Source organism: Aquila chrysaetos, chromosome 5 (genome assembly GCF_900496995.4).
Source record: "Aquila chrysaetos chrysaetos chromosome 5, bAquChr1.4, whole genome shotgun sequence".
Classification (NCBI taxonomy): domain Eukaryota; kingdom Metazoa; phylum Chordata; class Aves; order Accipitriformes; family Accipitridae; genus Aquila; species Aquila chrysaetos.
In genome coordinates this window covers 12,116,894-12,125,665 of record NC_044008.1, presented here as the reverse complement: position 1 = coordinate 12,125,665, position 8,772 = coordinate 12,116,894, and the positions used below count along the sequence as shown (strand labels likewise).

Sequence of the window (8,772 nt, the reverse complement as noted above, 5' to 3'; positions counted from 1 at the left end):
AAGAAAACCACTGATTGGGATTCCATCAGCACTTCATGAAGCTTAGGATTCATGCATTGCAAGCATAGATTGTTTGACAAGTTCTAATTGTTAATTAATTGTGTATTAAATTAATTTTTACTAATTACAATATGGTGGAAGAAAGAATATAAGAATAAATGAGAATAAAAACCAATGAATCAGATAGACTAGGACAATTTCATGTTGTGATTATTTAATAAAGAGTCATACAAGCTCTTTGAACTGTGACGAAATTCACCCTGACCAAAACCCGGGAACAATGCCCATAGGCTATTTAAATTCAAGTTATGTCACTGTATCAAGTCTCGCTAACTACAGTCACTTTTTCAGGATTAAGCTCTCCCCATTACAAGTAAATCTCAGAATCAGATAAAACTGAGTTACAAAATGAGGATGAGATCAGGTCAGATAAAGCTTATATTATCATTTCTGCTCCCTACTAATACCTCATGAAGTTGAATACAGGTTATTTCTAAAATCCTGAAAATTGTTCCAGATCTTTGGAGTGCATCTTTACATGCCTTTCTGTGGGTATTATATTGAATAATACTCCTTTTTTTTTGCTTAGGGAAAAAGGGGAAACTTAATCTCAGTGGGAAATATTCTGAGCTAAATTTTTGCAGAGCAGTAGACACTCATTGCAGGTAGCTCATAAGAGCTACTTTTAATTTTCCATATAGTAAGGGTGAGAGGACTCAAGTCCTAGAAAAGCATATTTTGATTCCCGGTAGACATTCAGATGTCTACAATGTGGACAGCTAAATGTGGAAAGATGATTCCTACCCCGAATGACAGTTCATTTCTTTTGCTCCACAATACTCATATTGATTCAGAATGCAGTCAAGATTTTTCAGAAAAAAAAAATGCTACGGTCTGCTGCATGATTTTTGTTGGTTAGTGTTGGGTTTTTTTGTTGTTTTTTTTTTTAATTAAGATCTGTTAACTTTTAGTCCTGAAAAAATTTACTGAAGTTCACACGCAGGAAACAATGCACTAGCTCAGTTCTTCTAGGATGCTTGAGGGCTGCACATCACCTTCACAACAGGGAACAAGAACATGAAGATTTCCTGCAGTAAAGTGGAGAATGTCACTCGTATAGTTAAAGACAGGTTTATGCTGGATTTAGATGCTTAGAGTTGTAAGATCCAAACAGGATATGTTTTCAGGTGATCCAGAAAGATCTGGAAGTGAAATCAGGTGATGTGTTGAGTCAACACATTTTGCATTGGGTCTATACTTTGGAAGCTGGTCTTGTCCCATCTATAGAATGTGCGCTGGGCACATGCCCGCTGCCTAATGTGAATTAAACATGAAGTATCAAAATGGTATTTAGATGAGGCATAGTTCTAAAAGTGGGAATCTGATCACGGATGAATTTCGTCATAAGAAAATGAAGGCTACATAGAAATACAGTAGCCACATTAAAGAGGGCCGTAACACCTCACAAAGCACTTCAGTTGAAGCAATACACTACGCGTGGCAATGTGCCAGAGCAATAGGTCTGTATTACTGCCCCATTCTTCAGGTGAGGAACCTGAATGGTATGAAAAGTATGGCTTGGTTAAGGCTGTGCAGGGAATCATAACACAATTCCAAAGGTCTGTGTAGGCACAAATCCTCCCAGCCACACGCATTTCAGTAAGACATACATGGAAGTTTCCAAGGAAAAGGTGATATTTTTCAGGGTGTTTGCATGACGGAAAATGGCAATAGGCAAGGTTGCAAGAGGGTAAAGAGCTTAGCTACACACTAAGTTTCAGGAGACATTCTTTGAAATTGAAACAAGGCACCTGCATGTGTTCATGTATACATGCAAGCATGTATAAATGCTTAAATATTTCTTGGGTCAAAAATGGAATATTATTGCCCTTAGAGAAGAGGGCCTTCACATTTTACTTGGGCGTAGGAAAGTAAAATATCCGTAGGAAAATATGTTCTCATGTTTGCTATCCCAGAAAAGACAGACCCTCTCACAAGCCTCCTCAATTCATGGGGCAACATAAGCCTGTCATGCCAAGATGAAGATTCTTCTCATTACATGCAGATGAAGAATCAAAATACTGGGATCTGATGTCTCCAAATGGCTAAGTTGTCTTTTACTAGGTTTTTTATAAGCCCAATGGATTAAAGCTGTCTGCCAGGAAAGCTGTTGGGAGGCCATGAAAATTCACCTCCACTGCAGTTGTTTCTGTCTGTTATAAGGAGATTCGTACACATTACTTGAATGTGCATACAGATGCTATTTAGGCACGTGTACGTTAGAATCACAGACACAATAAAACTATAGACAGAGGCATGGTAGGTAAACTGACAAATATCAGCTGATAGATGTCCACGGTGTTTGATCAAGATACTGGCATGCTCCCTTGGGTACATGGACTTTGGAAAATACAATGTTCAATAAGACCTAGAATGTGTAACTGTTGTTAAAACAGTTCTCACACACAGAAGTACAGGTGGAAAAAACTTCCCTATTACATGAACGTGCAATGCTGAGATGAGCTTTTCAGTCTGCACATGCAAGACTTTTAGAGGTACTGTTCTGATACGGTCAAGATTTATCCTCTGAGAGGAGGTGGGCAGACAGCCTGACAGCAAGGCTTAGGGAAAGGAGGAGAAGTCCATGTTAGAATGTGGCAGCTGAGAAAAGGACTTGTGAAAGAAAGACTGGCAAAAAACTAACTAGAAAACCACTAACAGAGCAGAGTGCAGCGTGGAAGAAATGGTTGCAAGAAGCTGAGCGTTTCTATGTCTGTAATCCTGTGGCTGTTACTACCCAGAAAGTCTTGGGAGTGTCCTGCTGAATCCTCTCCAATACCATTTTGGGAACTTGATAAGTGACTATTGTTACTTTTTGCCTAAATCGGAGAAGCCTGAGTATAATTATAGGGAGGGTGTGCACTCCGCCACAAACATGCCTGGGTGTTTCATGTTGTGATGGCACGTTTACAATTCTGTAATCTTTATCCTATGTAATTTTAAGGATTGTTTTTAAACGCTAAACACTAACGAGTGCCCTGACTTCTCAAAGCATGAGAAAGAGGTGAAGGATACATCCTATTTCCTTTCTAGCTGTTGCAGGGTGGAAGGAAGGGCACAGCACTGGTTTTGGTAGCCCAATAAGCCTGCTCGACCACTGAACCTGTCTGACCCTGCAGTCAAAGAAGTCTGAGCTGTTCCCAGCCTCATCTCAGATCCTCTCTCAGTTCTGGTGCAGGTAAGTCAAGGATGAGGTTTATTTTTCCCTACCTGGCACATCTGCTTCTTTGTGTATGGGTGAAGCTGTTCAATATTCATTTTCTGAGGAGTGGGAGGACTTCAAAAAGAGTGCTGAATGTCAGCTGGGCAGGGAAAAGATAATGGGCAGGAGTACCATGGGCTTTACTGTTCTGAGGCTTTAGGAAGCAACACAAACAAGAACACATTACAGGATTAAGGTACCAAACTTAATTATTATTTATAAGTAACCTTTTCAGGTAAGACTATTCTGTGTACCAAAGAGCACTGATAAATCTGGTTTCGGTTGAAATCAGCTTTTTGATTAACTGATAATGCAAGAAGGTTATATACCAGGACTTCAGGCAGAGGGAGAAGAAGGGAAGTAGGAGAAGAAAGAAAAAAGTATCATGGGAGATTTTGAGAAATATAAATGTTAATGGCAGGGGACAAGAACAGAATTGGTGTGAAGCTGTAAATTCTGGAAGTGGGGGAAAAAAACTAGAGGATAATTCAATGGGGGAGGAGACAGACCGGAGGAGATGCTTGATGGAGGAGTGACTGCTGAGATGATAGAGTTGAACGTAGGAGAGACAGAGAGCTGGAGGAGGGAGGAGATTGTTGGGTAAGGGAAGAGGAGTAAAAGGAAGCACATGTAGAAAGGAAGGCAGAAGGGAAGTCTGGCAACAAGCTGGAGGCTGCAGATGTGAAAGCCACACAGGAAGCAATCAATGGGACTCCAAGAAAACCAAAGGTAGAACAGCAGCATTTACATAAGAGGACAGGTCAGAAAATATCCAGATTAATGGAAGTTTAAGGAATATTTTTGTTTCCTTCCTTTCCCTGCTAGCTTCATTTTCTGTCTAACTTTAGAGATGGAGAAACTGCATAGAAAGCCAGGCAAAGAGGCTTATGCCACGGGATGTCTCTCGAGTTAGTACATGTGTGCTGTAGCTTTATAGCTCCTGTCATACTGACTCACCTCGGGGTCCTGTTAACCCTCTGGGACAGTTTTTATCTTAACTATGAAAGGCCTTGGCAGACAGGCTGCTCACTGATGCTATTTGCTGTAACTGGAAGGAGGTGCCTCAATCTGCTGGTCAAATAAAAAAAATAATACAGTGCTTAAAACTCTAATAGTTTTTAAAAAGTATTTAAAACAGTTCATCACTGCTACGATAAAAAGATCTAGCAAAGATCCAAAAGGACAGGCAGAGGAAGCAAGAACACTGTCACTTGGCTCAGATGTTCATTTAGACAAAAAAATTCTGAACCAAAGCCTGCGGAAATCATTAGAAAGAGTCCCGTGAATTTGAACAGCTGTATTCACAGCTGTGAGCCCTCATTCTGACCTGTCTCTGTACTTTGTGTAAATAAGTATAATAAGCCCAAATATGAAGAGTCATCTCTAGTATGAAACGCCTTACCTGGCTTCCCGCATGTTGTGAGGATTAACTGGGATTAGACTGTGTTTGCAAAGAGTTATTGCAAAGAGCAAGTTCAGTTAAGCTTGTTCTGGATTGGCAACAGGGACCTGATACATTGCCTACAAGTGCTGGGCTGTTGCAGAGGGTAAAGAGCTCAGAGGCAGAGTCTGGGTTGAAAGGATTTCTTACTGCCGGTCTTTCTTGCAAAGTGCAAGTGTGAAAGAGTATTACCTTTGGCTCAGAGGTCTTGTAATTCCTTATCACTTCAGACAGTTTAGCTACCAAGGTGTTTAAACGTCTGTGCAACATTCTATTTCTCTTTGTGGCTGATGAAATACCAAGTGATTCGTAGGGCACTGGGCAGCCAGGGTTGCTACTGGGTTGTTACAGCAACTTGGTTTTCCTGTGAATAAGAAATTAACTTAGCAGGCTCTGCTGCAACTCTCCAGTTCCTGGTGGCAAGAGTAGTGAGAACAGCTCTCCCTCCGTACAGGTATGTGACCCTGCTCCTGGACTAAATGTAGTTTCTCAGCACACAGCTGGACATTGTGTTCGTTTCTTGTGACTGTACTATTGCATCCCATTGCTAACAAATGCTCTTACATGCCAGAATTATTAAAAGCAAAGACAGGTATGCCGTTCAGCCCCTATTTCTTGACTGTTTATAACTCTAAGAAGAGAGCATTCACTGAAATTTAGAAAGAGTAAATATACTGATAATCAAAGTATTTCACTTGCATATTACTATCTTGATAATATTTAATATATTGCTAATATTTCACTGTACATTGCAATTAAAAATGAGTGTATTCATGTTTTAAACTGTAACAAGTGTATAGAATCATTTGTCTGTAAATGACTATCTTATATTTAAAAGTCTATTATATAAAGGCTTATATACATTTATTATCAAAAATAAATATGAATGAAGAGAATATAAAGTGTATGGCTGATCATAAAATGCATATGGTTTATAAGTGTGTTATAAACAAACATCTGAAAATACTGTAGTAATTATTAATTATAGGAAAAAGCATATATGTGTATTTCTGTGTAGATTTAAAATTGTAATTCATGTCCAATAAAGATGCTGACGTAACGTATCTTAAATTACTTTTTATATGGAAGTCCTGAGATCAACTCAATAAATATAACATAGTCGTATAAATACTAATAACTTGTGCTAGTGATCTGATTCAACACCTGATTCAACTGATACAATAACTATGATATTAATTCAATGATTTTTTTTTAACTTGGCAAAGATGTCCTATTCATAAAAAGTGTAGTCTGTAGCTGTCTATTTTGGGGGGATTTTTTTCTGTCCTCAAGTGAGACTTCAGAAGCATTTATGTAATTGGCACAATCAGGAAGATGATCAGAAATATAGGGTTTTTTTCAGTTAAATTATTTTATTTTGGAACTGCTTTTTGTGTAACTGATAGTTATATGCATATTCCTGTAACATGGTTTCATCTGAAAGAATACTGCCTTATCTTAGCATCAGAAAATTACATGATCTGATATGTTCAGGGTATCTATTGGTTGCCTACTTCATTTACTGCTAGTGCAAGAAATCACTGCTAGTACTTTTTCAACTGCTCTGTTTTTCATAGTTGTTAATGTTTCTTAATATGCAATAATGCTACACAAATTTTCCTAATCTCTTTAGATCTTCAGCTGCTGCCAAGGTATCTCTTGTGGCAAGGGTGATTTTATTTTTTAGTTTGGGGTTTTTTTTGTGCGTGCACAATCTATGTTTTATACTTTCATTGTAGTAATGAAGTATCTATCTTCTCAAGAGAAATATGAAAAAAGGAAAAAATTCCTTTTTTGTCATGCACTCAAGAGTAGCACATTAGCACTTAGAGTAAAGAAGAGAAAAGGCATCCTTTGGTATAAGAAAATTTGTATAATAAAGTTTTTTTATAATAAAGTAGTTTAAATAAAACCTTGCTCACCAGATCCATAGGGAAAGGCTATAAAAGGTGAAAAACTCCAAGGCAGTTGGTGCACATTTTCTTGACACTGTCTGAGTATTGCTCCCTCACCCAGACTGGTAGGCAAGACCCACATGGTCTGCACCTCTGCTGCCAGCTGGAGGGGAAAATCTGCTTTTCTGAGAGCATTTCTATTAACTCTCTGCTGCCACTGCTGTAGTCTCTGGATTTTCTCTCGAGGGAGAAAGCTTGATCAGAAAGGGCTTTGGCCTGTATTAATTCTCCAGATGATTTCCTATGTTGCCCTTTCTTTTGGTAGAAAACATATGTTGTGCTGGCAGAGGCCTGGATCTCCTGGTACTGTCCCAACCACTGATTCTGATTCTCAAAGTGGGGCTGGGCAACTGTCCTAGGCCATGCGGTTGGTTAAGTAAAGCTTTCTTCTTGTGCTGGCCTGATGAAGAGCAGGGTTTTTTTCTGGCAGTAGGCTCATGGTGTGGCTTTTATACCTTGCGTCTGAGGCTGAACTGAAATCCCGGGGAAGATCTTCTGCATGTTGCTCAGACCAAGGACATGTCTCCAGGTCTGGAACATGTGAACTGAAAGAAAAAGATGTCAAAAGTTAATCTTAAACTTATGTCTTCATTAATCGGAAAAATCCCCTGTACCTATGTTGTTCTTACTTATTACACAGACAAAATTATGGTGTAGCTGGTAGGCAAAAGCTAACCATAAGGACTACCCAGTCATTCATCAAAGCCACTGCCATTGTCTGGGATGATTCATTATGGTGACTATTTCTCAACCAGGTATTGCACCAGTGAAGGAGTTTTGAATTTCCCCATTATTCTGTGACTCCTGAGCCAAGGAGAAGAGTTTTGCAAGAAGTGGAATATATCCAAGTAGGGACAAGATTTATTAAGTTTCTCTTGGCTTTCAAAAGTCATCTGCTTTCAAAATTTTTCTTCCCTACCATTGGAGCCTCCTCTCTGTGCCCTCCTTAGGTTTCAGTGAGAAACGTCTCTAGCATTAATAGACTGACCCAGCCCTTTAGGTAACAGATTTTTATAGCTCTTTGCTGCTTCGGACTCACTTAGCCTAAGTTATTATATTACAGTTTCTGTATTGGGTTCAGTTCTGCAAAGTTCCTTCCTATCTACGTTCTGAGTGACTCTCACGTGAACCCACAGGAGTGGAAGAATCAAAGTCCGCTCTATCCCTGCCTCTCTTGTGCTTTCTTCACCTGATTCCTCTGCTAAAATCACTTGAAAATAAATTTTAAAAGTGATTTTGAGGACTGAGAAAGGCAGCAGTTTATGCATGCCACAATCAGTGAAGAAAAGCTCAGAATCTATATTTTCCAGGAAAAAAAATGAATCGAAGCAGCTGCTGGGTCTTCCATCACCCATTTTTCCCTTAAAGAACCTAGTTACAGTTTGACAGAGAAACTCATCACTGGCAGGAGCCAAATATATCACGCTGTTTCCACTGTACTGCTGCCAAGTTGGTTTGAGCCAATGGTATTTTAGGATGTTTTCCGTATCATCAGAACACACTGAGAATCACACGGGACAGCACCTTAGGTCCAAACACTTCACAGAGCTGGGAAAACTACAGCTGGGACTCTTTAGTGGGTAGTGAAGGAGGTACACAGCAGTTTGGAATGAGTCTTCCAAGTTCTTGTGATGAGAAATCAGGTATTAATGCTTGTTTAGGAGGATCTTTTTTCAGGGATCCAAAGTCTGCTTGATATGAGTGGTTGGAATATGTCCCAGGGCATACAATGGAAAGCTTTGAAGGCCAACACATCTGCAGTAAAAGTCTGTGATGCAAGGTGGGCAAAAAAATGCTACACCACGTCTGCAATCTTTGGCCAAACTTTCCATTATTGTCAGGCGGTAAATATTTTGAAGTTTTCTCATTGCATTTTCTTCTTGCTTCATAGCTTGTTTGCACTTAGCAGAACCTTTTATAGTTGTCCTGGTATTGTTGGTACAGTGCACTGATGAGGGGAGGAACTGAAAGACGTTTTGGGGGAGTTTGAGTGGAACTGTTCTAACACTAACCTTCTAAAAGTTAGATGTCTAATTTAAATGAGTCGTTTAGATCCTCTGCAGTTAAAGGAGAGACATCAGTCCCTCCAAAGGATATGATACATCCTTGTCTAA

The 8,772-nt window shown here is 39.4% G+C and overlaps 1 protein-coding gene across 3 annotated transcripts in view; it reads left to right on the top strand.

The window, feature by feature from the left end:
• Nucleotides 1–3,082: 3,082 nt before the first annotated feature.
• Nucleotides 3,083–8,772, top strand: part of CD36 (CD36 molecule) — a 37,144-nt gene continuing 31,454 nt past the window's right edge. The window contains exon 1 of one of the 3 annotated variants that reach the window (XM_030015467.2): nucleotides 3,083–3,238. The gene's annotated coding sequence lies outside the window, so the exon portion shown is untranslated. The other 2 variants (XM_041123845.1, XM_030015468.2) reach the window with 2 other exon arrangements.